General features: G+C 38.4%; 1 protein-coding gene and 2 non-coding genes across 13 annotated transcripts in view; 1 reads left to right on the top strand and 2 right to left on the bottom strand.

Annotated features, from left to right (window-relative positions):
• LOC129732265 (protein winged eye) overlaps nt 1-26,988 on the top strand; it is a 674,761-nt gene that overhangs the window by 27,073 nt on the left and 620,700 nt on the right. The gene's annotated exons all lie outside the window — the stretch shown is intronic.
• Trnag-gcc (transfer RNA glycine (anticodon GCC)) lies at nt 13,407-13,477 on the bottom strand. Its single transcript has one exon. It is a non-coding gene; the product is annotated as a tRNA-Gly (tRNA).
• On the bottom strand, nt 15,333-15,404 carry Trnad-guc (transfer RNA aspartic acid (anticodon GUC)). The gene has a single exon. It is a non-coding gene; the product is annotated as a tRNA-Asp (tRNA).

Genomic DNA, 26,988 nt, shown 5'->3' with positions numbered 1-26,988 from the left:
AAGGACTGCAAGTTTGTTATACATCGTTTCTCAACATTGTATTTGTGGAGCGAGCTATCGGCACACGGCCAAGTGAATGGAATTGACACCCCAAAATTGAATATGCAACCTTGAATACAAGTTCTTCTGCTGTTTGTAACAAATGTTAAATAAAAATTGTGGTTGAAATATTCAAGCTGCCATAAACTGTGATTCGGTTACTTCTGAAAAAGAGGCATGAAAATAAAGTTGTAAAAATAATATAGAATGAGCTGTTTGACTGTCACTTTGAATCAGACGAATAGAGCATCATTCAACTATCATAGGAAGTATTGTTATTAGTAAAAGCATTGCGCTGCTCTAAAAAAAACCACAACTCAAAAATATTGTATTCTCTTTGTATACAATATTTAAAACTATTTTCATGTATAATGGTAATGGCATGTACATGTAATGCGAAGTGCTTGACTTGATGGAAAGTTTTCAAAATAAAAAAAAAATTCAACCGGGAAATCCCTGGAATTTTATTCTATACTGAAGAACTACGCGAAAAAAACATTTTCCTAGCTAGCAGGTCGATAGTAAACGATACTACGCAGGAAGTGGCCAACCGATATGCTAGCTTTGGTCCAAGAATTTGGCCTATTGAGGAACATATTCAGTCGTGACATGCGAAAAAATCTTTGAATACCGTTGGTCTTTCATGCTGTTTAATGCCTCACCATGGGCCCGCTTCCTCGTTGCCTGGTATCGAGCAGTGACGAAAAAGCCACATTAAAGAGACCTAGAAAGATTATCTGAAGAATAAAACACTCAGATGTTCCCGTATTTTCCTTTTCATCTATTCGAGCAGTAGATCTATTGAAATACTTGGAGGGTTGCCTCACTAGAAATTCAACTCCAAAAAACTAAAAAATGAACCAGAAAGGTAGATGAGAAACACAGATATATGAAAGTTTAAAAAATATTTGCAGAATAATTTTTGCTGGAACAAACTGAACCGGTATTCGAAATTATGGTCTAGAATCGATTACCACATCAAAATCTCCATTAAACATTGTGTTAATATCGACAACTGCAGATTTTTTCAAAATCACATACCTCATACCCTTAAAATACCTGCGCTGCAGATAAATCAACCTCGTTTAAACCGAAACTACAGAGCTCTACCTACATTGGTCTTGTAATACTATCACTCGGGAATTGGAAAGAATCTAGTCTCAAGTGAATCCTTACTAGTCGGGTAACAGTTTTCAACGATGCACTTAATCACCCCTGAATATTATTTTAGTTTTACAAAATACTGAGTATCAACAGAAACAGCGTTCGAGTTGTGCGTGAGTTACAGCTTACTGTTCAACCGATTTCGGGCAGATTCATGTTTTCAACTAATCGCATTGAAAAATTGTCATTTCAAAGCAATCCCGTAAAACTCGGTTGTGTGGGGATTAAAGTGCCGAAGAGTCTGAGGTGATCATATATTGAAAACTGTATTCTGATGCATTGTTAACGAAAACCGACTTGTTGAGCGGTACATAATAAAGATTGAAGATGACAGATAAGCTTCTGGTCGGGGGAAAAGAAGTTGAAGTACTCAAGGACTGCAGGGTGAATAGTAAAAAGATTATACATATCGTATATTTGAAATACGAGTGGAACAGCTTTATTGTTACCATGGTATTGACTGATTTAGAAATACCTGCATATGACAGGATTCATATTTCTTAGCTACAAGAAATGCCACCGTATCGCGTGTAGTAGTTATCGAAATATAAGCCTGCCTGTCAATTCGGTATACGAATTCCCTATCGCTTCCAGTTAAGACGAAGTTCATAGCATGAAAACTTTACTAACGTGATTCTTGAGAGGGATGCGAATGAAATGTTTACATTGCGACAGAGTTTTGATAAAATTTGAGCTTACAACTTGCAAACTCATTATCCGATTTTCAAGAATTAAGGATTTTATCAAGCGAGCTAGTTTATGGTAAATAATGCTAAAACATGTTAGGAGGTGTTTATGAAGAAGTTCACTTTCTTGTTGATTTTGCGAGGTCGAGTAAATATGCGTTTGACTATGTAATTGTGAAAGAGGTATCTGTATTTAGCTTAGTAAATAAATTTAAATAGTGCTTTCCGATTTAACCTATTTAACTAATCAATAGCATTTGTTCATCATGACAAAAATTAAATGCTATTTAATAAAACTTTAACAGATCTCCATTTTATGAAAAATCTTTTATTTTACTGACTAAAACGCGATAAAAAAAATAACTCTCGAGATAAAAGTCAGTACCAAGAGAATCGAACGGTGTTTAAACGAAAAAAAAATTTTTTTTGAAGCAATTGCTGTCGTAAACTATAGCCATGATTTATAGCTATTGTTATAGTTTTTTTTTCAATAGTTTCTATCATCGCAGTGATAATTCAACGATTAACGTTTCTGGGGTCAAATGTACTGCAATATCATTAATTCTATTATTGCTGCCTGTTTTGACTGAAAACAAATTTGTCTTGTTTGAGTAAATATTTACAGCCTAACCCACAGACGACCATTCATCATTATAAAACCATGCAATTTTGCCCTTTGTTTCTGAGCAGGGGATTTAATATACTTCTTCCAGATGTTATCCTGAATATTAAAACAACTAACGTGCAAGTATTTTAACTCTGCTCATAAATATAGAATAACATTGGCAGAAGTAATCCCAAATTTTAAACTCCAAAGTATATGAGCGGAAATGGATAAGAACGAGTGAAGCGATTTATTACCCTGTGCCGGCTACGAGCATCAAATTTTTCGTCTTAAGATGATTTAAAGCTCCCGTGCCTCAAATGATTTATAAAAGATTTTTTATTATGGGGCCATATCTCATTACTCGAACCAGAAACTACGGTAAACCCTAGCTTTAACAAATAGGATACATTCAGGCATTCTCTCCCCTGTTACATCCCAAATTATTCCGTTCACGATCAAACGTGGAGGTGCTAACAAACAAATGAATGGAAGCTCAAACTAGTGTACCTACGTCCGAAGAGTATAAAAATATGCACGTCTAGAAAGAGGCAAGCCTGAACAAGGCGTAGAATAAAAAGGGCCAAAAATCATAACAACAAATATTTCATTTATTCTCCGCGCGTTTTTATCCCTTCGATACTTGGAGTACGGGAGCGATGGGAATGGCGGTAGCGGCAGCGCGGTGGCGAAAAACAAAACACACGGGAGTAAATATTGGATTTAAATCTCATACCGCCCGCAACACCGTGCTGCTGTGTCCCAAGCCAGGAGGACACGTTCGCGGAACGCACAGACACTCGCACAATTTCGGTACACAAACCAGCCAGCCCGATTGTTCGTAATACAAACAATATCGCACCATTCTCTGTTCGGCCGAAGGATGAGAACGGGAAGGGCAACGCGCGACGACGATATGAAGGCGAACAGCTGATGTACCTACTCATCAAAGAAGTGACTACGGAGAAACGCCTTTAAAATCGAGGATGGTATTCAACTAGCGGAGATGACGATGCTCTATAGGAAAACAACGGGTGAAATGATCATTTCAAAGAGGTAATCCCAAAAAAAAATTTACGATGTATTTTGCGGTGAGAACAGTAATCGGACAATGTTTTTATTGTGACCATAAAAAACATAATATTTTTACTGTAAGCTTGCAAACGATTTTTGTCATTACCATGTTTCAACAACGTTTTTCGTTGTTGCATCTACCACCAACAATATTTTTACCATGAAAAACATTGTCAGTGACTTTTAAATGTATGGGAAAATGCCTGAAAAAATGCTGTTAAGATACATAACAACCCCCCTTTTTCATGGTAAAAATGACAAAAACAACGTTTTTTATTGTTCTGGACAATGATATTTAATGTAAAATTGATGTATTTACAATGAAAAACGTAGCTAAATTATGGTATAACTATATACAATTACAGCAACCTTTAAGGTTTTTTTGATGTTATTTTTTCCGGGATGGATTAGGTTTTTATTGACAGTCCAAGTCCATTTTGCACTCATATGCCTTTCAATCAAGATCATCATAAGGTGTGCATAAATAGCAATATTTGATTGAATTTCGTTGAAAATCATATGCCGGAATTTAAAAAACGCAAAAAATCTGAATTTTTCAGTCGCTTAAACGGTTAAAAATGTCCGGACTGCAGTTAATCAAAACTTACGCTGGTTGTGATGAATCTTAGTGCCAATTTTCAAATCTGGCGCTAAATCTGACATTCGTAATTATCGTGGAATTGCCATTATTTCATGCATTCCAAAACTATTTGAATCAATAATTAATGAAAAAATCTTTCAACAAGTAAAACACCAAATTACAACTCAACAGCACGGCTTTTACAAAGGCCGATCAACTACCACAAATCTTTTGGAATTCATAACTTTCACTCTGACTGTAATGGACAACGGTAACCACCGTAGAAGCTCTTTATACGGACTTTAGCAAGGCATTTGACAGAATCGACATACCATTATTGCTCTTCAAGCTCGAAAAGTACGGAACTGAAACAAAATTTTTGGAATGGCTGCAGTCAAACTTAACAAAACGAACACAAATAGTCCGCTTTCAAAATTCCTTCTCAAACCCAATAGAACTAACTTCTGGGGTTCCTCAAGGTTCCCACCTGGGCCCTCTTCTTTTTATATTATACGTAAATGACATTTCCTTTCTTCTTAAGTCAATACATGTGCTTGTATATGCTGATGACATGAAGCTCTTTATAGAAATAACCAATGCAAAAGACTTCGAAATATTCCAGAATGAAATTAATGTATTCTACACTTGGTGCAACAAAAGCCTATTACAACTCAACATTAAAAAATGTAATTCAATAGCCTTTAGCAGAAAAACAGTAACACCACCTACAAACATTTTCTTAGGAAACCAACCAGTAGAAAAATGCAAAATCGTAAGGGACCTAGGCGTAATCTTAGACTCCAAACTTACATTCATAGAACATTATAATACAATTATCAACAAAGCAAATAGTATGCTGGGCTTTATAAAACGCTTCGGCCACAATTTTCAAGACCCATATACAATCAAACTATTATATATTACATACGTCCGACCAATTCTGGAATACTGTAGCATTGTATGGAATCCCTATATTGTCACACATGAAGAACGCATTGAATCTGTCCAAAACCAATTTCTTTTGTACGCGCTTCGTAAGCTAAATTGGACATCATTTCCCACACCATCATATGAAGCACGCTGCATGCTTATAGACATACAAGCACTTAAAGAACTCCGCGATCTTTCAATGCTTTATTTTATCAATGACATTATTTCTCAACGCGTGCAATCTACTCAATTATTATCACAACTAAATTTTCATGCACCCAGTCGTCAATTAAGAAATCGTAAAATATTTTCGGAAAATTCTCACAGAACAAACTACTCAAAAAATGGCCCAATAAATCGCATGATGCGTCACTATAATCAGCACTGCGAAAATATCGACATCACCATGGGCAGAAATCAAATAAAAAAACGACTAACTACTGGAAATAATGTATAGAATATAAGAAAACATTGTATTATTATAACTGTAGTCTACATTTGCTTGACGAAATAAATAAATAAAGAATGTTCCGACGAGGGAACCACTTTCAGAACCATACAACCCCCGCTGACTTCCCCGACAAATGGCCCTGGCGGACTGGCAGGAAAGATGGGATACTGGCGCCCTAGGGCGATGGATGCACTCGATCTCGCCCAAAGTGTTTACAAAAGCTTGGTTTAAAGGGCTCGATTTAACTCGGGATTTTATACGAGTTATTTCGCGCCTAATGTCAAACCATTACATAGCTAACACCCACCTATATCGAATTGGATTAGTCGATAGCAATGTTTCCGAATGTGAAGGGTACGAGGATATCGAACACATTGTCTTCGTATGCCCACAGAACAAGAAAAAAAAACTGTTCGGAAACGGAATGCACCACCTTCAATGAATGTTCATGATGCACTTGTCAGCCATAATGCTAATTTCCTCATCTCTAGCTATCAAGATCTTCATGAACAATACTTTTCATTATTTTTTTTCTCTATTTTTCATCTCAGGTTTTGATTTCCAAGATACATGGACTCATCATGCCTCAATGTTATTAGTCATATGGAAAAATGTACAAATTAGTTTTAGGACACTTTAATTTTGTATTTTTGAATTGTATTTTTAAGAAGAAAATATAAGAGGGTTTTTATGCCCGTTTGAGGAGGAGTGGCGGGATACAGGCTCTACTCAAGCTGGCTTCTTCCTACTCCAAAAGACATTCGGCCCGTTATGCTTAGCGGTTGAGCCTAAATAAATATTAGAGTTGAAAAAAACCGCTAACCTCTTTTACTCAAAGGTATGTATACTTCTTAGTTAAATGGTACAAATACTGTTCTAATATTTAAAATGAACAGAAAGTTGGAAGTTGGAGGACATTATGGATTCGGAATAATGACGACATAAAGAGAAAGAAGATCAATAAAGAAATGCTTCCGGTAGAGACTGCCAAGAGACTGCGTGAATTGTTAATTGTAGCTGCTAGAGAAAATTTTTGACGAAGCTTTCTAGGAACAAGAGAATTGAAGAAAATGCATCCTTTGGAACATCAGCACGGATTAGCAACCAATGCTGATTCGGGAAAGGGTTCAGCAGGTTCCTGTACAAAGACGCAAACGGAACAGCCTGCCTGTGGTGGAATCGATGATGGCCCAATGAAGTGATGTTTATTGTTCAATAAGAAAAAATTGAAGGGATAAATACAGAAGGCTCCAAATGAAGTCGACCCAGATTGCAAAAAGTATTTGCTCAAGAAAATGCTTCCAGTGATAAATGATGAAACTCAAAAATGATGAAAATGCTAATGTAAACATCAGTCAAAACTATTAAAATTCTAACAAATCTCGATATTTTGTTACGAACTTTCTGTATCAACTTGTGTTCTCAACTTGGTCTCGTTAATAGTTAAAATTTAAAAATTCCTATCAAAGTTACTTACTGAATATTAGCTAGTTATAACAAGTTTTGTAAGGTTTTTGGCTGAAAAGATCAGTATTAGAATGTTACAAATTTTGTTGTTTGGTTAAGAAACACACACTTTTAAACATTCAAGTGTATGATAACAGAATATAGTATAGTTCCAAAGATGACTAGAGCAAGATACCTGACTCTTGCAGAATTCATTGGACATGATTGTCGCTGCGCGTGAGAAAAAGTCGAACTAATTTATACACTGTCAATTTATTTATTTATTTATTTATTTGATGTTTTCATCTGGCTAAATATGCCTCAATGAACTTTTCGTGATGAGGAAAAGCCCTTTTGAGTCACAGTATGTTACTCAAAAAGGCATAAAAACCTCATATCTTTTCTTACTCTACAAAATCATTTACAAAGTATAATCAAGAACGAATACAAAAAAAACGAACAAGTTACATGTTGATTGGTCAGTCAGTATAAAACTATCACTAATATTATAGTTAATTTCGTAAAATTCTCGTCATTGAAGTTCTCGCCCTCTATTCAGAAGTTTACGTTGAAATGCCGCATTAGTGAAGTTGAAATCGTAGAGGTGGTAGACCTCATTAAAGCTGGTAGCCATAAAACGGATCGGCTCATGGCGACCGTATTCCGTACGCCGGGCATCGAGAGAGAGAAAATCCCGCTGCCGTAAAGTCCTTTCAGGTGCGTAAAAATTAGGTTGTGTCAGAATTTGCTCAGAATCAGCGTCTCCTTTCAGTATTTTTCCGACAAAAACAGCCTGAGCAACGGATCTCCTGTGTTCTAGTGTGTTTAGACCCAACAGGTTACACCGGTGTTTATATGGTGGCAAGTTCACTGTATCTCGCCATGGCAAACGTCGAAGAGCGTATTTTACGAATTTCTTCTGCACTGATTCAAATCTGTTTTTCCAAGTGTGCTGATATGGGCACCACACAACTGCATTGGACTCTAAAATCGAGCGCACTAAAGCACAGCACAGCGACCGCATACAGTGAGGATCCCAAAATTCGTTACATATTTTGAACATAAATCCGAGCTGTCTGTTGGCTTTAGTAATTATTTTGTCGTAGTGTGAAATGAGAGTCCAGAATCGAGTATTACTCCCAATTCTCGAATGTGGTCAACTCGTACAAGAGGTTGGTTGGAAATGCTGTAGTTGTAATGCATGATTAGGTTCAGATTTCGATGGAACGTTATTGCATTGCATTTATTGATGCTAATCGTTAGAAGATTTCTCGAGCACCATTCTTCGAAAATGTTGACCCATTGTTGGAGCACATGACAATCATCGATGCGTTTCACAGTTTTGTATAATTTTACATCATCTGCATAAAACAGCCGACATCCCGGTGGCAGTAAAATCGACAGTTCATTGAAAAATATTGAGAACAGAAGTGGACCGAGGTTGCTTCCTTGTGGTACGCCTGACATGTTGGAGAAGCTTTTAGATGATACGGATCCGATCACGACACAAAGCCGTCTGTCCGTGAGATAGGACCTGAACCAACTAATAAGACCATCGGAGATACCAAGTTTACTTAATTTTAGAAGCAATATGCCATGATCAACTCTATCGAAAGCAGCTTTTAGATCAGTATATATTGCGTCAACCTGAGAACCGGCATCAATATTACGTAGGCAGTATGAAGTAAACTGAACCAGATTCGTGGAAACGGATCGTTTGGGGTAAAACCCGTGTTGGTCAGCTGATATATAGTTTTTACAGCTCGAGAACAGTACTTCATTCATAACGATCTCAAATACTTTGGAGCAAGCACATAATGACGTTATGCCGCGATAGTTTGCAATATTTTGCTTTTCTCCTTTTTTATGCACAGGGAACATGTTTGACAATTTCCAGCTGGTGGGGAATTTGCCTTCACGGAGAGACTTGTTGAAAAGTAACGTCAATGGCTGGAGTAATGAGCTAGTGCATCGTTTCAGGACACAGGATGGTATTCCATCTGAGCTGGGTGACGTAGAAAATTTCATCTTGGAGATAGCGGATTCTACCTGTTGGTGGTTTACAATAAAATTCCTCAGTTCACATGCGTTGGTAGGGGTATCTCTACATGCATCTGCAGCTTGCTGAGCGGAGGCAGTGTAGTTGTTGAATGCGCTTTGAAAATGGGTGGCGAAAAGTTCGCATTTTTCAGAAGGGGAGCATGCTATTTGATTTAGACTTGACGTCAGAATCAACTGATCAACTGAATTTGATGTAGACTTGACGTCAAAATCAACTGACGACAAAGCCAAGACATGACTGCTGAAAGGTGACACAATTTTTTTAGTATCCATGTGGACGACTATACGGTGCTGCCATCTTAAAAATGATAACGTGTACGAATGTTTAGTTCTCAAACATGAAACTTTCCAGAAGAATCAAGTATCGGCGCATCATTTAAAATTAAGCGTACTATCAGAACTTCCTGATAACCGCTATAAGCACACTCTACAGCCAAGTTTTCAACTCTTGCCGAGGTTAATAAAGTTAATAATTAACGATAAAGCTTCTACAAATATTTCCACCAAAAACTAAGCGCGAAATTCCTAGGTTGATATGGCAATCATAATAATAACAATAAACCAATCATAATAATAAATAAACCGCTCTGGAAGCACTTGGAAATCGTCTCATATTCTATTGGCAGATGGCATTACTTCTTTAAGAGCGACATCAAGTCATTGCGCTCTGCTACTAGAAACAATAAATTCAATTTAATTTATCATTGCTTGACAGCAACCAGATTAGCTAAAGTTTAACAAACCATAACATTTGCTTCATATTTATATGAATATGTACCGGGTTTGTATATTCTGTAATTTTAACAACAACCGAAAATGTGAGAAAATGATATGTTCATATATGACAAAATAGCGTTGACGAGAGTGTTGTACATAATTTATGTCCTCGCTACTTTCGGAAGTATCATCTACACTACTTAAAATTACAATTTCCCAGGTGCATTTTCTGTGATATATGAAGACACTCGAGAATTATAAACGCGACTCCCATGTTACCTAGCTTGCGACATATCAAACTTAAAGTTTTGGTAGAATGGGACCTGAAAATAAATATAACCTTTCAATATAAATCCCAATCTGACGAGCTGACCAAATTGTTACACCTTTTTCATATACAATCTTGAACAGCTCAACAATCGGTGACAGACTATGCACGGTAAATCGGTTTTGCTCATAGTGTCAATTTTCTGAGAATTTAAGTCATCAGATGGCAGCACTCACCGTCGGAAAGCGGTCGTGTTCAAAATGTATGAAAAATATGGAAGTTAGGTATCTTGTTCTAGTTATCTTTGATAGTTCTCTACTTTTGATCATTCTTGCATATCAAGAATATTACAGGCTTTGTTATTTCTATCAAGTTCAGATATATTTGTGTTACTTTGTTGTGTTTGTTTCGGAGTTTACACGGTTTCGGGTTTCAAATGCAAAATGGGGTTTCAGGATAATTCCAAGTGCCACGTATCCCTCGCGTGATAAAACGGTTTTGTAAAGAGGTAAAAAATCAAACATAAGTATTGTTGATTCGGTGGAATTGTTGTATATGCTGTCGACTAGAGGATACATGACTTCTACACAGATTTTGACTCGAGTGTTTAGTTAACGTGATCATCAAATGAAAATTATCGTAAATATATCTCATTCGCAGAAGTTGACATTTGATTCAGTATGAAATGAATTGTTTTCAATTGGATATTATCGAAGAACTACCTCCCTATCAAGATCTGTGCTCTCTGGTGAACCTTGACACGATTAACTCACGACACAAGATTAACGACATCGTCTTATTCACGAACATATTATCCGGACGTACGGACAGCCAACTTCTTGCTGAAAGATTGATTTTTAACAACCGTTGAGTCAGCCTTCGTCAACGTAGAACATCCGACCCTCCTTTCCTATCCAGAAACTATTCGCAGAACGAGCCAAGTACTCGATTTATGAATACCTTCAACACACTGCAGCAGATCATTAGTATCGACATGAGTACATCAGCGTTGAAACATAGGCTTAGCTTATGCTTCAAAGGACAACTGTATTAGAGTTTAATTTCACGTAATTTATCAGTCTTATATTTATATCTATGTATGTAGCTAACCTGTATAAATGTGTTGTGAAATTAATTATTATTAAGAATGTAATGTAAAACTTATTATTAAGAACGGGTAACGGGCTTTCAGCCTATATTCGAATTCAAATACAAATACAAATCGTTTATTGATATTTATTGCAATGATTTGCATACTAATAGTACGTATATCGCCTCCAATAGTTTTTCAAAATTAACATATTGTTTTGTTCAATTTACTTTCTAAATGTTTATGCAGATTTCGTAACTTTTGTATTATATTGTTAAAAGCGATTTCTCGAATAAATCTTTATCTGAATGGTTTTCGATATTATACGAGCTAGGAAAAGCCAAGTCGTTTTTAACCGCAAATTTTATAACCTAGATAAATACTTGATTGGTTTTCTGTCGATAAGCTGCTGCAGACCATTTGGCTATACTTCTCAAGTGAATTCGGTAACTTTGGTGTTTTTTGAAGCTCTTATTTGACTCGAGGGTTTCCAATATGAAAATCTAGTTCTTTTGAACACATTGTCTCTTTCATGGATCGGAGTAAATTGATGGCATGTGTAACAGAAAGCAGCATTTTTTCTACTGGATACTCCAATCAATCGTAATAAATAAACCACTTTTGATTGAATTTTATGTTATCTGCCATAGGAAATTTGTATCCAGCAGCTAAATTTAGTACTTGAGACATAAAATTATTCAAAGTTCCAATCGAAGTTATGTCGGCAGAAACATACAACCCAAATTTGGCATCAACATAAACATGGGATGAAAAACATGAATTTCAAACTAATCCCTCGCACGATAAATATACCAGATAATAAAATTGAAAAAAGTTTTTAATGCTAATCTGATATGAATTCCGAAAACAAAAGGTGACCTTGAAAAGGGCTTTTCTTGGTAAGAAAACGTGTGAAACGAGCATATTTTTCACATATTTCATGTAGTAGATACATATGCGTTCATCAGTTTCGACTCTATAGGGTGTGCAATCTCGGAAACGATTTCTCAGGAATATAAATATTGATTCCCAAGATCCCGGGATCGCATGATTTACTATAATTTCCGATACAATTGTGCAATAAAACTAAAAAAACGCGAAACTGACGTCATCAAAGTGTATAGCAGCACTAAAATGGATAATACACAGAGAAAATATTTGCTTAAAATAACGGTCAATATTTGCTTACCGTGTAATATCAAATTATTTGCCTCAATTATCTGTCAAAAAATATTTGCTGTCTTATCCAGTAAACGAAAATTGAGGCAAATGTTTGCTTCTTCTAATGTCGTTCTTTGCTAGTTAGATAATTACTGAGCGAGAAGTTGCTTGAAGTTTTTCTTTATTCAATAAGAGTCACAGAACCAAGTTAAAAGACTCTGGTGTATACCGTCCCAGTAAATCACTCAAAGGGGGGGAATTTTTCTGTGACGAACACCAAAAGTGAAGGAATGAAATTAGTCGTTGAAATCACGGCACCACTGCTCTGTTCTCTGCTTTGCGTACCTTGCAGGCAGGACGATCCAGGGGGTGATGTTGTTTATTCATGGGGCCGCTCCGCTTGGGTCGTGGAAGGAAGTTTAGTCTGTAAAGGTGGTTGTCTGCCATTCTATAATACAGAATTAAATGGAAGATTATCTATTATTGTAAGCTAGCAAGCTGTCATTTGTTCGAACAGTTCAATCAGTGACGGAGGAGATTCGTACCGTAATGCAGCAACAATCGCACCGTGTCTTGTCTTCTCGAAGTTTATTGTAATTCATCGGATGCTGGATGAATGACGCAACTTTCGCGTACTGTAGCTATTTGCGGTGTGTGGACAGAGCAGGAAACTGCTCTGCGCTGCTTAAACACTCTACCATGGGCTTCTCTATTACAAACAGTGCACCGTTTGATGATTTATAAATGGATTTTAGCTGTTGTGTGCGTTGAAGTGCAATCGACATGGGCGTTTTAATCTGATAAAAGGAAGCATCGAGATTTACCGACACCGATGTTTACTAACTGTAAAAGTATGTCGGCGAATAGGCTGAATCAATACAAGCACAGAGAAAGGGTAAACAGACAAACAGAATCAACAGTTTTCTCTCGTCCCACCGACCAGCTGGCTTTCATTGGTTAGCGGAACTGGACGAAGGTGTTGAATTTATGCTTGTGGTGTTGGGATTTGTTGCTTGGAAGTTTTAATGTGAAGTTTTTGTTGAGACGAGAAGCGTTCTCGTTTCGACTTTTGCAATATTTTTATTTTGGTTTAGATTAAAAGTAAAAAAAAGGAAATAATAAAAAAAACATATTTTGCATCGGCCGGGAATCGAACCCGGGCCGCCCGCGTGGCAGGCGAGCATTCTACCACTGAACCACCGATGCTTGTTGAGAATCTAGTCTCTATCAGCAGAGGACTGCTGTTAGTAAATTCATATGTTTAAATGAAATAAAAACGAACATTGTTCTTGTGTTTCATAATTGCAATAGCAGTCTTTTAAAGTACATGCTCGTTTGAATCCTTTTGTGAAACAGAAGTTTCTTTGCTTATTTGGAATGAGTTATTCATATTTACAATAGTACAGTACAATCAATTATTTATTCAACAGTTTTCTGTATAATCTAATCTAAGAGAAATCGGGGGCATCGATCTTCCTATTTATCTGAAAAAGTAGAAGATTCTGCTGTTCTGTTGGTAAAACGTATTCTAAAACATCTTCAAAATATTACCAACTGCATTGACTGTTTTCGTTGAGAAAAAATAAGTATTTCTTCAAATAACAATTACCATTGTTAATTAGTAAGCGTTACACATTCACAGTTGTGCAGGTAATTCATGTTGAATGTTTGCTTTCAAATACAATTCATCATATGAAACATTCAACCACAGACTAACAGACATAACACTTTGAACAAATTTTCAATAAAATCATCGTTCGAATGATTGCAGTACTTTACGCTAGTAACACTCGCACCACCTGCTGCCGTGTTCGCGCTGCGACTTGTTTTTCGACATCAGCGCCAGCGTACGTGCAGGTGTCAATTTGGAAACTATGAAATATAAACGGCGTTATCGCGCGATGACAGTTTTTCGATTAGAATTTTGAAATGATCGTTTTTTGCGGCGATGGAGCTAGGTTCCAGTGTTACGTCTGTTAGTCTGTGATTCAACTTTGATTTAATTTCGAAACTATTTGCTCTGAATGGAAGCGCATGCGATAATGCTGACAACACTGGGGCACTACTTGATAGATGCCTGCTGAAACTAGAAAAAAAGCAAAAACCGTTAGGATTTCGCGAAGGGCTACGCTAGTTTTAACCAGTTTGACCGATTTTTCGAGAAAACTAGTCACAATCGCGATGCTTATTAGTGTAAAAAGGAAAATATACATAGTAAAAGTGACTGCGGTACTCGTGAAATACAGATAGTTGTGATTAATACTCCAGTGATCATCGGCGTAAAATTTAAAACTGGAGGAAGCAATCAGATGTGTGAAAGTTAGTAATTTAGTAGTGTTTTCAAGACATGGTGGTGAATTCAGAAAAGCAATTTGATAATTTTAGGTGCCATGGTACCGTAGTGGCAGTTTAACAACTAACTGCAAGTAAGTCGAATAATTTACTATAGTTTACGATGAAGTATTCCTGAAATATGAATGACGTTTTACGTCTTTTTTCCGTTAATCTATTTGGCCAAATAATGTTTATTATCGCGATTGGCAAACTCATATAGAGTATCAGCTCTATTATCGGCAGGGTTTACCTATTATGGTCAGGGGGGTAGATTATGTCCTAGAGCGTTAATTTCTTGCATGATGGTTTTTTATAATGCAGAGCATCTTTCTGCAAAAGATTAGTTCTTTATGATTTCATTTACCCCCCGGACGATAATTGGGTGAACCTGACGATAAAAGAGCCGATATCCTAGGTAAATAAAAAACGCATTTTTTAAGTGCCATAATTGCGATCATTTTAAGTGCTAGGAAATACTCATTAATGTATTTATTTTACATAGGTATAACCAACTTTTGCTTCGATCTTTAATTTTTGTATGAAAGTTTCTATGCTTCCTGCAAGAAGAAATGCAAGGTGAAAAATAGGTTAAAACAACAGATAAATTAGGGTGACGAAAATTAAAACAAGAGGAAGTAAGGTGAAAGTAATGAATGAAAGAAAAAGTGCGTATTTTCAGTGTTAGCTACAATGAGTCAAACCAGTTATGATAACAAAAAAAAAAAGCCTCCCCGACGGGGAATCGAACCCCGGTCTCCCGCGTGACAGGCGGGGATACTGACCACTATACTATCGAGGATTGATAATAACACTAAATTTCATTATCAATTTGATTTTGGTCATTGGCTTTATCAACTTAACTGACACATGATAAGGTATAGTCATACAGCTCAGCTTTACCGAGCTCGAGCAGCTTAAGAAGGTACTATAGGAATTGAAATTTAACCTTCTAGTGCCCATTGCCGCCTTCAGACGGTCCTCAGCCACACCACTAAAAAGCTTTCATCATTACTTAAAAAATGTCCAAAGAGATCCATAGTGATTTTTTCGAAGTCTGTCTGAGAATTAACTTGGGCATTAGAGGTTAATTATTTGTGGGTGGATTTGATTTATATAAAGTTGATTGGGTGGCATAACGCCATTTTTGTAGTTTATTACGTCTTTTATTTATTATGTTTAACTGGCTTTAACAACTACTTTATTTTGATAAGCTGTATTTGTTAATATATACTTTAAAATAAACTTTTTTCGAAGGTGATTTTTTGTACTCGCTGCTATACAAAATATGCAGAAATATTTAATATTTTATACAAAATATGCAGGAATATTTAATATTTCTATAAAAAAATATTTAATATTTATATAAAGTGAAATTTTAAATTAGAATAAAAAAAGATTAACAGATTGTTTGAAAAAGCTCGTTAAAAAGTGTATTAGCCAATTGCCTGCCAAAACTGTTTCGAATGCCAGTTCTTAAACATCCACATTGAATTAGTCCCAGCACAATGCACCCTCCGAAAGAAAGAAAATTTATAGTTTCACTAGCTGCCTTTTGTCATAGCTGTAATCAAGATAAAAGTGTAATATATATTTCATTTCATTGTTGAAAACTGCCCACTCCACATTATTCTAAAAAACCACCGCAGCATCCTCGGCCCAGATAAAGGCATCCGGGCCGAAAAGTCAAGCTGAATTTTGGGGACAGTTTGTACGGGAAGGCGCAAGAAAAAAAAAACAATTAAGTATGTTCCGAGGCTATTTTCCGCGAAATACTATCTCTTCCGAGAAGTTCATTTCTTCGTTGTTGTTTTTTATGACATCCCCATCCTTTCATCTCAGCATTTGTCATTAGGTACAAGCAAAAGAACTCGGAAAGAGCAATGCAGCGTCCCCAAAAAAAAAAGTAATAAACGCGCTAAGCACAAGGACCATTGAAAAGTCCGGAACGGGCAAGTCGGACCGACGGACGGCGCACGATTGCTTGGTCCTAATTATGAATATCATTAGCGCACAGTCGAGTGGAAGTAAGGGCAATTGTGGAAGGAGAGATGACGGTTAAAGTGGACGACCAAAAACATTGTTTGTTCGGCGTTCAATCGGGGAGCGCGGCCGGACTACCGGAATTCGGAAAGATAAATGGTGTCATAATCGGGGCCAATCAAGATATTCATCGCGGCTGGATTAGGAAAAGCGGTTGTCATTTTGTTTTGGCCAAATTGAATCGATCTCGGCAAACAAGCTGTTCGCTTTTCAATGACAGTTTTTCGTCAAGCGAAATTTCGAGAAAAAGAGACCTGAACTAGAAGATTAAATTAACATTTTTAACACATTTGATAACTAGACTCATAAACTAGCATCAAACATCCTACATGTAAACAGTAATCCCAGTCATCATATCCTCCAACATCGGTTTTTCACATACAAGAAGTCTGCGTAGAGCATGAAAAATGCGAAAGATGAATGACCGCGCTTGGTTCGGCATCAGTAGCAGCACTCAGCAGTCTGTGTGTGAAGCTATCGCTAATGACAAAATCGATAAAGCTCTCTAAAATAATTGCCGGTTGGCTGTCCTCCGGCTTGGTCCGGATAAGGACGCGGGAGCTAAAAATCGTTTACGCTGCGAAAAAGACAAATCTTTATTTGCTTTTCGCTTGATAGAGAAGAGAGATTCGAGGGTAATTTAGGCGGTTATATATCTATTTTTTATGACTTTCAAATATAAAATTTGCAAATACAGGAAAATGGGATACTTTTTATGTAGAAACACAATACGATCCAATTTTCAAATTACTCTGAAAATTTTACGCGCAACTTAATCAGTCAAAATTTAGTTGTACGTATCTTGAAACATGAAAAATGTTTAGAGTGACATTTTTTCTCAATTGAAGTGAAGAACAATGCAACCTTAAGCAGTAAAAATTATAGATTTGCAAATACAATTTCCGGCAGTTTGAAAGATAACATTACAAATAAACAGCACCGAATCAATCGAAAAACCTAAGAATGCTATCAATAATATCACAATTTTTATGCGTTTTAGCTTATTTGTATGATTAAAAACGTAAACAACCCCTCCCAAACGAAAAACTTGCGCACGGCTTTGAGGAGCTGTCACGAGAGTTCCCTCTCTATGTTATGCCTGATGGCGTTCGTCCTCTTTTAATTACAAACCGAAAGTCAATTCCAGCAAATTCCCAGCACTTTCAGCAGTTGGTAACAAACGGTGTTGCGAATTCCTGCTGCCAACTTTTCCGACACGTTAAGACGAAGATTCATCAAGTTAATCCAATTAGGACTGTTTCCATCATCTATTCTGCTGAAACTTCCGATGATGGGGCGAAATCGTCATTGCAGATTGGGATTAACTCGCTGAGTACGAAGTATTTTTGCTTATAGTTTATACGAGAATGTAATCAAATTGAGTGAAAGTTATTTTCTACCAGACAGTCGTTATTAGGTTTAAATCCAAACTCCTCTGTGTACAAGAGAAGTTACCTATTTCGGTCACCCATTGTGACAAGAAATGTTCAGTTTAATGGAAACTATTCACAGCCACCTTGCACTATCTCCGTGTCAGGTTTCAAGTTAACCACACAGAACGTAAAAGAAGTCTTGCAAAACTGACATGATGTGGGCTCTACCCGGTTCAGCATTTTGCCCCTATTAAAGTGCAAAAGTCAGTTACGGCCGGCCTGGGGCGTAATAAAACTCCTCCCCTTTTTGGCTGTTTCCGTACGCGGGCACGGGATAATGGAAGTTCGGGTTTGGAACAGAATTCATCGAAGAGAACACGCCTGAGGGGTTTCAATTTTTTTTGGTAAGAAATTTTATTATGCATTTAAATGATGTGCTGTATTGGTTCGAAATTACTTTTGCAACAAAGGCGTTTTTTGTAATTAGTCTACTGCGCAAAATGGCGTGAAATGAACTAAGTAGAATAATAATAGCAATAATTTTCACATACTTCTCCTAACGATAGATGTTGTTTCAAAGTACATATTCAACTATTTGAATTCTCTTTGCTTTATAATGATTTTTAACACTTAACAGTTGAATTAAGTGGGAATAAATGAGAATTTTATGAGATTCTGTTTTCGTTTAAAAAGCAAATAATTAACTCTGTCACAGATAATATTCTTTACTAGTATAAATACGACAGAAGTAATATTTGAGTAAATGACATAAGAACAAACAATTACTTGTTTACTAGTTAAAGAGGGTATGTCTGCATAGAATCGGGATCACAGAAAATAAAAAACCCAAACGTAAACATCGAATGACTTCAAAGATTTTTTCGGAGGAAGAGTTTAGTGAACGAAATCAATTTGATAATCTTAGCAATTGTTTTGAGGCAACCACTTTAAGTCACGGCTTGGCGTAACTTCCATAAGGCTTTCCAATTTTGCAGCCTTGTTTTTTCCCTCCATTAAAATATTCATATAAAAAACCATGGCTTTTGATTGCAGAAATGAGGATGCCGATCAGGAAATAAAAAGTTGAAGAGGTTGTTCATAAGACACGACCGCAGAGTTAACGTAGAATACGACAGCCTGTTTTAAGTCAATGTATTTCTTGCAATAGGTTTGAGAATACACTCAATGGGGTTAATCAATTAATTGGTCTCTCTGCTTCAGATGACGTTTACTTCTACAGACGGCACTGGTAACGACAATGAACAACAGCAGAAGCTATGTGCATCTATGCAGAATCACTTACTGCCGTATCCAAAACAAGAATGAAATTGAATTGTTTTCAGGCTGTCTTTTGCATCAAGTTGCACTGAGATAGCTTAATTTAGGCAGTGGCTACGAAGAGGCTATAGAAGAGGGCCAATAGTGCATTCCCGGTTAACTAGGTTTAATACGAATAATTTTCTGCAGTTTGCGGTAGCGTAGATAATTTTACAACTGATTGCTGTAAATAGTAGGACTTGAGCGAAAAATTATGTGATTTAGGCTCACTGGCTCAAACATTCTTCAAATAAATGTTAAAATACACTCAGTAAACTTTATGGTTTAGCTGAAGTCAAAAGAGTTATGCCATTTATGACAACTGAATATTGTTTATTTTTTTCAACATGGCAAATTTTTTATTTATTTCTGAATGATTTACTGTGATATTTAAAATCAACATGAGGTGATTTATTTGCAACTATATATGATAATTTAAATCGCTATACTCCTAGCCACACACGCTATATAGCTAGCCACGCACGCTGTAGACATGCACGCGCTATATAGCTAAGCATGCACGCTAGTGACACACGCTATTGATATTCACACACGTGACAGCGTTGCTAAACGAGCGAGAAGCAAAACATATCCACTCCTTTCTGCTCGAGACTGAGATGTGTGCTACGCTTCTCCAGTCGTTCGCACACACACTTTCGAGAAACTCTTTATTATCCATGCATTTGCCAGAGCAGCAGCCAGCATACAGCCGCTCGCAAATTCTCTTTTGCTTTTTTACTCACGCCAAATACGCGAGTACTCGAATAAGAGTACTTGACTAGGAGTGCTTGAAAAAATGTGCCCGAAAACAAAAATGCTTCGTTCACCGACTCACGCATGCGGCTTGTCCATCGCTAAACTGATGCCAAGCAGTTTTGCATCGTGCACCGACGAGCGAAAGTGGGGTGATAAATCTATATAGAATCGCATGCTTGAACGTGTATGATATTCGACCACCTACTCGCAGTGATGCCACAATTTCAACTGTATTTCGAATCTCAGAAAATCACCTTGGTGGTATTTCAATCTGTATAAATATCTGCATATGTACTGGACATATCCCTTAAAATAAAAAACACAATTATGCACACGTTTATGCGTAACATATAAATATAATGAAACCTCCAATACGCTCAATAGCATTTGAGTTCTTTTTCGATTTTCAACTATATCGAAAAGTTTGTTTCGCGATCCACGAAAATCAAAAAAAAAAAAAAAAATCTGTATAGTTCTGTACTATTTCCAGAAAATCTGTAATCTGTATATACAAATATCTGTATAAAAAATACGCAAAAATCTGTATAAGTACTGAAAAATCTGTATATGTGGCATCCCTGCCTACCCATCGAAATATTTTTTCGCCACTCCGCTTTGTCGTACCTTGTCACTCCGTATCGTCATAATGCGTCTTGACGGTTGTGCTCGCGAGAAAGGGAGGTACACGCGAGTGGGAAAGTACGCGAGCGAGAGTGCGTGTCGGCCTATGAGAAAACTCGCAAGCATCAACGCTCGGTAGTGTGAAATGAAAAAAGGAAAAGAGAATGAGAAACAGTACGACAGGAGTATCTCTAGTGTGAGATTTCGGTAGCGGCGAGAACGCCACTTGGAGTATCGCATGCTTTTTGCGAGCGAGTTTAACAACGCTGCTCATATTGAGTTATTGATGGCAAACGATGCCAAATACTATAAAGTTTCATCTCACAAAGACCCGTTTCAAAATTCACAATGTCTCCAGTAATATAAGTAGATGTGTGCTTATTGCACAAATCTAAAATATCCCTAAAAAGACAGAAAAATGAGGTTACAATTCTCATAACTTGCTTATTACATGCACATGATAGACCCAAATATGGTAGGGAATATATTCTAAGCAGCTTTAGGAACCGCCTGTGTATTCAGACAAAATACTCGAAATGTGTTGGGTGAAATTCAAACAGTAGTATATCAATCTGTTCGCATTCGTTGTTTTGCTTTCGTCTCGATTAGACGCAAATTGTTCATCTCCGTTTGAGTTAGCAAAATAACAATACACGAGTTATCGTACGGGTGTTTTTTTGTCGATTATTTCTTGTGCTGCGCGATAACAATAGCCGGTAGTTTATCGGCAGAAACATCTTCTGCACACTGGTAGGGGCAGGCTACCCCGCCAGTGATCCGATACGCAGCTGATATATCAGCAAGAATAATTCTCCCGCACCGCTGTTACCCCGCTAGCAGCACGGACCACCATACGATCGAGCGAGTGGAAGTCAACTACAAGTGGCATCTACAAGGTCGCGTGTAGGATACGGCCACTGTGTCACAACACGAAGCTGGATCGTCATTGTTTGTTCTGCGGAGACGCTCGATTAATCCTACTATCAGCCGTGAGGTCGTGACTTAGACGTTCGGTGAAGTATTCACTTTAGAATTTTTATCATTATTATTAATAGTATTATTATTGTTATTATTATAATTATTATTACTATTATTATTATTATTATTATTATTATTATTATTATTATTATTATTACTATTGTTATTAGTATTAGTATTACTGCCTTTTTTTTAATTTTGATCCATTGTAGTTTGAAAAATTGTTTTTAAAATTTAATAGCAACTACCCCCCCACATTCGAATATTTATCGTTTGTGTGCGGTAGAGCGTAACGCTCCCGCAAAATGGACGACATGCAGGTGCAACTATTCCTGGATGTGGAAACAACTGGGGAAGAGATTGAGATCTCCCCCATCAATTCCCCTCTACCTTCCCCGCTACCTAACCCCGTACCAAGGGTACCGGCAACACGGGTGAAAGCTTACCCAGATGCTTCGAAAGGTCCGTTCGTAGTTTACTTCAGGCCCATAAAGAAGCCTCTAAATATAATTCAAATCGGCAAGGACCTGGCAAAACAGTTTTCGGACGTAACCGAAATTACAAAGGTTAGACCGAACAAACTGCGAGTTGTTGTGAGTAGCTTGAAGCAAGCAAACGCAATTGCTAGCTACGAGCTCTTCACGAGAGAGTACCGCGTGTACATCCCTGCCAAGGACGTGGAGATCGACGGTGTGGTTACCGAAGGAAGCCTCACGGTCGATGACATTTTGCGTCACGGGGTTGGCTGCTTCAAAAACCCCCTGATTCAAGATGTAAAGATACTGGATGTCAAGCAATTGCATTCAGTATCCATCGAAGAAGGGAAGAAGAAATTCTTCCCTTCGGATTCCTTCCGTGTAACATTCGCCGGATCCGCACTGCCGAACTACATCTCTTTGGACAGGGTTCGTCTGCCTGTACGCCTGTTCGTACCGCGGGTCATGCATTGCCAAAACTGCAAGCAGTTAGGTCATACAGCCACCTACTGCTGCAACAAGGCACGCTGCAGCAAGTGCGGAGGCAATCATGCTGAGACCGCTTGCAGTGAGGATACTGAAAAGTGTCTTTACTGCGAGGGAACTCGGCATGACCTTTCGGCGTGTCCCGCGTACAAACAGCGCGAGGAAAAAATAAAGCGTTCCCTCAAGGAACGATCAAAGCGCTCTTTCGCAGAAATGCTGAAGAGTGCTGAGCCACCCTCGACAGGAAACATCTTTTCCTTTTTGCCAACCGATGAGGGTACATCTGACGATCCCGTCGAAGGGTGTTCTTATGCCATGCCAGAAGGATCTAGGAAGAGGAGAATGATCAACTCTCCTAATCTTTCTCGCAAAGGTCGCAAGATAACCCCTAGCGGAATGACCAATAAGCCAACACAAAAAGGAAGCGGTGAAGAAAAACCGAAGCAAGTACCTCCCGGTTTTAATTTTAAATCAAACCAGGAGTACCCACCGCTTCCTGGGGCACCAAAAACCCCTCGGGCACCCATTTCTCGATCAGAAGATAAAATAGAAACAGGGTTCATAAAATTTTCTGATATTGTGGACTGGATATTTAAAACATTCAACATACCAGATCCCCTACAAAATATTCTTCTTGCCCTTCTTCCTACAGTGAAAACCTTTTTGATGCAACTAGCAGCAACTTGGCCCCTCATTTCAGCTATCATATCTTTCGATGACTAATACGGCGAAAGAGGTTAGGAATTTTATCACTGTATTACAGTGGAATTGCAGAAGTATCATCCCCAAATTCGATCTATTTTCTCATTTAATAAATACATACAATTGTGACGCATTTGCGCTCTGTGAAACCTTTCTCAATTCAAACGATCAACTCAATTTCCACGATTTTAACATTATTCGTCGAGATCGAGACTCACACGGTGGAGGGGTACTTTTAGGGATTAAAAAGTGCTATTCCTTCTTCCGAATCGACCTCCCCTCGATCTCGAATATTGAAGTCGTTGCCATTCAAACGAATATGGATGGAAAAGACCTATGCCTTGTTTCGTTATATATGCCTCCATCCGCGCGGATTGAACAGAAGCATCTCACTGATATAGCAGAGTTGCTTCCCGCGCCTTTTTTGATATTGGGAGATTTTAATTCTCACTGTTCGCTATGGGGGTCGCTGTACGACGACAACCGATCTTCTTTAATCTGTAACTTGATCGACGACTTCAATATGACAGTTTTGAATACTGGGGAAGCGACACGTGTACCTAATCCTCCAGCACGTGAAAGCGTGCTTGACCTATCCCTCTGCTCGACATCACTAGCGCTAGATTGCCGGTGGAAAGTAATCAACGATCCCCACGGTAGTGATCATCTTCCAATCGTTATATCAATTGCTAATGGTTCAACTCCCCCGAACCCAATCAATATTTCCTACGACCTTACACGTAATATTGATTGGAAGTGTTATGAGTCTATTATAGCGCAATCTATCGAGACTCACGAGGAACTTCCTCCGGAGGAAGAATACGCGTTCTTAGCTGGCTTGATAATCGACGCCGCGACTCAAGCTCAGACGAAACCGATACCCGGGGTAACGATTAGACAGCGCCCTCCCAACAAATGGTGGGACAAAGAGTGCTCTGAGCTGTACGCGCGAAGGTCCGCGGCGTATAAGGACTACCGGGAGTACGGCACTGTCAACCTGCTTCGAAAGTACGAGGCACTGGGCAGGCAGATGAAGAGCTTAGTAAAGGCGAAAAAACGCGGGTACTGGCGGCGGTTCGTAAACGCGTTGTCCAGGGAAACAGCGATGAGCACTCTTTGGGATACCGCCAGGCGCATGCGGAACCGTGACGTTTCGAATGAAAGCGAGGAGTATTCAGATCGCTGGATACTCGATTTTGCCAAAAAGGTCTGTCCAGACTCTGTACCGGAACAGAAAACCTTTCGCGACGCGTTATTAGTAACTACGGAAGAGCCTCCATTTTCGATGTTGGAATTTTCAATGGCTCTCCTGTCGTGCAACAATAAGGCTCCAGGGTTAGATAGAATAAAATTCAACCTGTTGAAGAACCTACCCGACTCTGCAAAAAGACGCTTGTTGAATTTATTCAACAAGTTTCTTGAGCTAAATATTGTTCCGCATGACTGGAGGGAGGTAAAAGTCATTGCTATTCGGAAACCCGGGAAACCTGCCTCTGATCACAATTCATATAGGCCGATTGCGATGCTCTCTTGCCTCCGGAAATTAATGGAGAAAATGATCCTCTTACGGTTAGACAAATGGGTCGAAACAAACGGGTTACTTTCAGATACTCAATTTGGCTTTCGCCGGGGCAAAGGGACGAACGATTGCCTAGCGTTGCTTTCTACTGAAATTCAACTAGCCTTTGCTCGAAAAGAGCAAATGGCTTCTGCGTTCATGGATATTAAGGGGGCTTTTGACTCTGTCTCTGTAGAAGTTTTAAGCGCGAAACTTCATTCGCAGGGACTTTCACCATATTTGAATAACTTTTTGCTCAATTTGTTGTCAGAAAAGCATATGTATTTCTCACATGGCGATTCGACAACTTCCCGAATTAGTTACATGGGCCTCCCCCAGGGCTCATGTTTAAGTCCTCTCTTATATAATTTTTACGTCAATGACATCGATGAATGTCTTGCAAATTCATGCACGCTAAGGCAACTTGCAGACGATAGCGTTGTATCCATTACTGGTGGCAAGGCTAGCGACCTGCAAGGACCATTGCAAGATACCTTAGACAATTTGTCTGAATGGGCTCTTAAGCTGGGTATCGAATTCTCTCCGGAGAAAACTGAGCTGGTCGTTTTTTCTAGGAAGCATAACCCAGCTCAGCTGCAGCTCCTACTAACGGGTAAAACGATCTCTCAGGTTTTAGTCGCTAAATATCTCGGGGTCTGGTTCGACTCCAAATGCACCTGGGCTTGTCATATTAGGTATCTGACACAAAAATGCCAACAGAGGATTAATTTTCTTCGTATGATTACCGGAACTTGGTGGGGTGCTCACCCAGGAGACCTTCTAAGGTTATACCAAACAACGATATTGTCAGTTCTTGAGTACGGCTGTTTCTGCTTTCGCTCCGCCGCGAACACACACATTATAAAATTAGAGAGAATACAATATCGTTGTTTGCGTATTGCCTTGGGTTGCATGCAGTCGACCCATACGATGAGTCTTGAATTGTTAGCGGGTATTCTTCCGTTGAAACATCGTTTTTGGAATCTCTCTTACCGGTTGCTAATTCGATGCACAGTTATGAACCCATTAGTAATTGAAAATTTCGAGAGGTTGGTCGACCTTCAATCTCAATCCAGATTTATGACTTTATATTTTGACTATATGGCTCAAGATATTAATCCTTCTTCATACGATTCCTCCAATGTCGCACTTTTAGCTACTTCTAATAATGCTATATTCTTCGACACCACCATGAAACAAGACATTTCTGGTATCCCGGATCAATTGCGACCCCAAGAGATCCCTAAGATTTTTTCCAATTAGTTTAAACATGTTAGTTATGATAAAAGCTTTTACACTGACGGATCTAATCTAGATGAGTCCGCTGGCTTCGGTGTTTTCCACGAAAATTTTACCGCCTCCTACAAACTCGATGCTCCTGCTTCCGTGTACGTCGCAGAACTTGCTGCTATTCAGTACTCTCTTGGAATCATCGAAACCCTACCCATAGACCACTACTTCATCTTCACAGATAGTCTCAGTGCCATTGAGGCTCTGCGATCAATGAAGCCTGTGAAGCACACCCCGTATTTCCTGGGGCAAATACGGCGGTTTTTAAGTGCTTTAACAGATAAAAATTACCGGGTTACCTTAGCGTGGGTCCCTTCTCATTGCTCGATTCCGGGTAACGAAAAGGCTGACTCTTTAGCTAAGGTGGGTGCTATTGACGGCGATATTTATGAAAGACCAATTGCTTTTGATGAATTTTATAGCATTTTGCGTCAGAGAACACTCAACAGTTGGCAATCATCATGGAACTCAGATGAACTGGGACGGTGGCTACATTCCATTTTTCCTAAGGTATCGACGAAAGCATGGTTCAAGGGGTTGGATGTAGGTCGGGACTTCATTCGCGTGATGTCCAGACTTATGTCCAATCACTATACGTTAAACACGCATCTCTTTCGTATAGGGCTTGTAGACAGTAATCACTGCGTTTGTGGCGATGGCTACCATGACATCGAGCATGTTGTTTGGTCGTGTACCGAATACTGTGGTGTTAGGTCTGAGCTTATAGATTCCTTTCGGGCCCGAGGAAAACAACCGAACGTACCCGTTAGAGACATTCTGGGAAGC

The sequence above is a fragment of the Wyeomyia smithii genome, chromosome 3, assembly GCF_029784165.1.
Source record: "Wyeomyia smithii strain HCP4-BCI-WySm-NY-G18 chromosome 3, ASM2978416v1, whole genome shotgun sequence".
NCBI lineage: Eukaryota > Metazoa > Arthropoda > Insecta > Diptera > Culicidae > Wyeomyia > Wyeomyia smithii.
The sequence above is the reverse complement of the archived record's forward strand: the minus strand, read 5'-3'. Positions and strand labels throughout refer to the sequence as shown.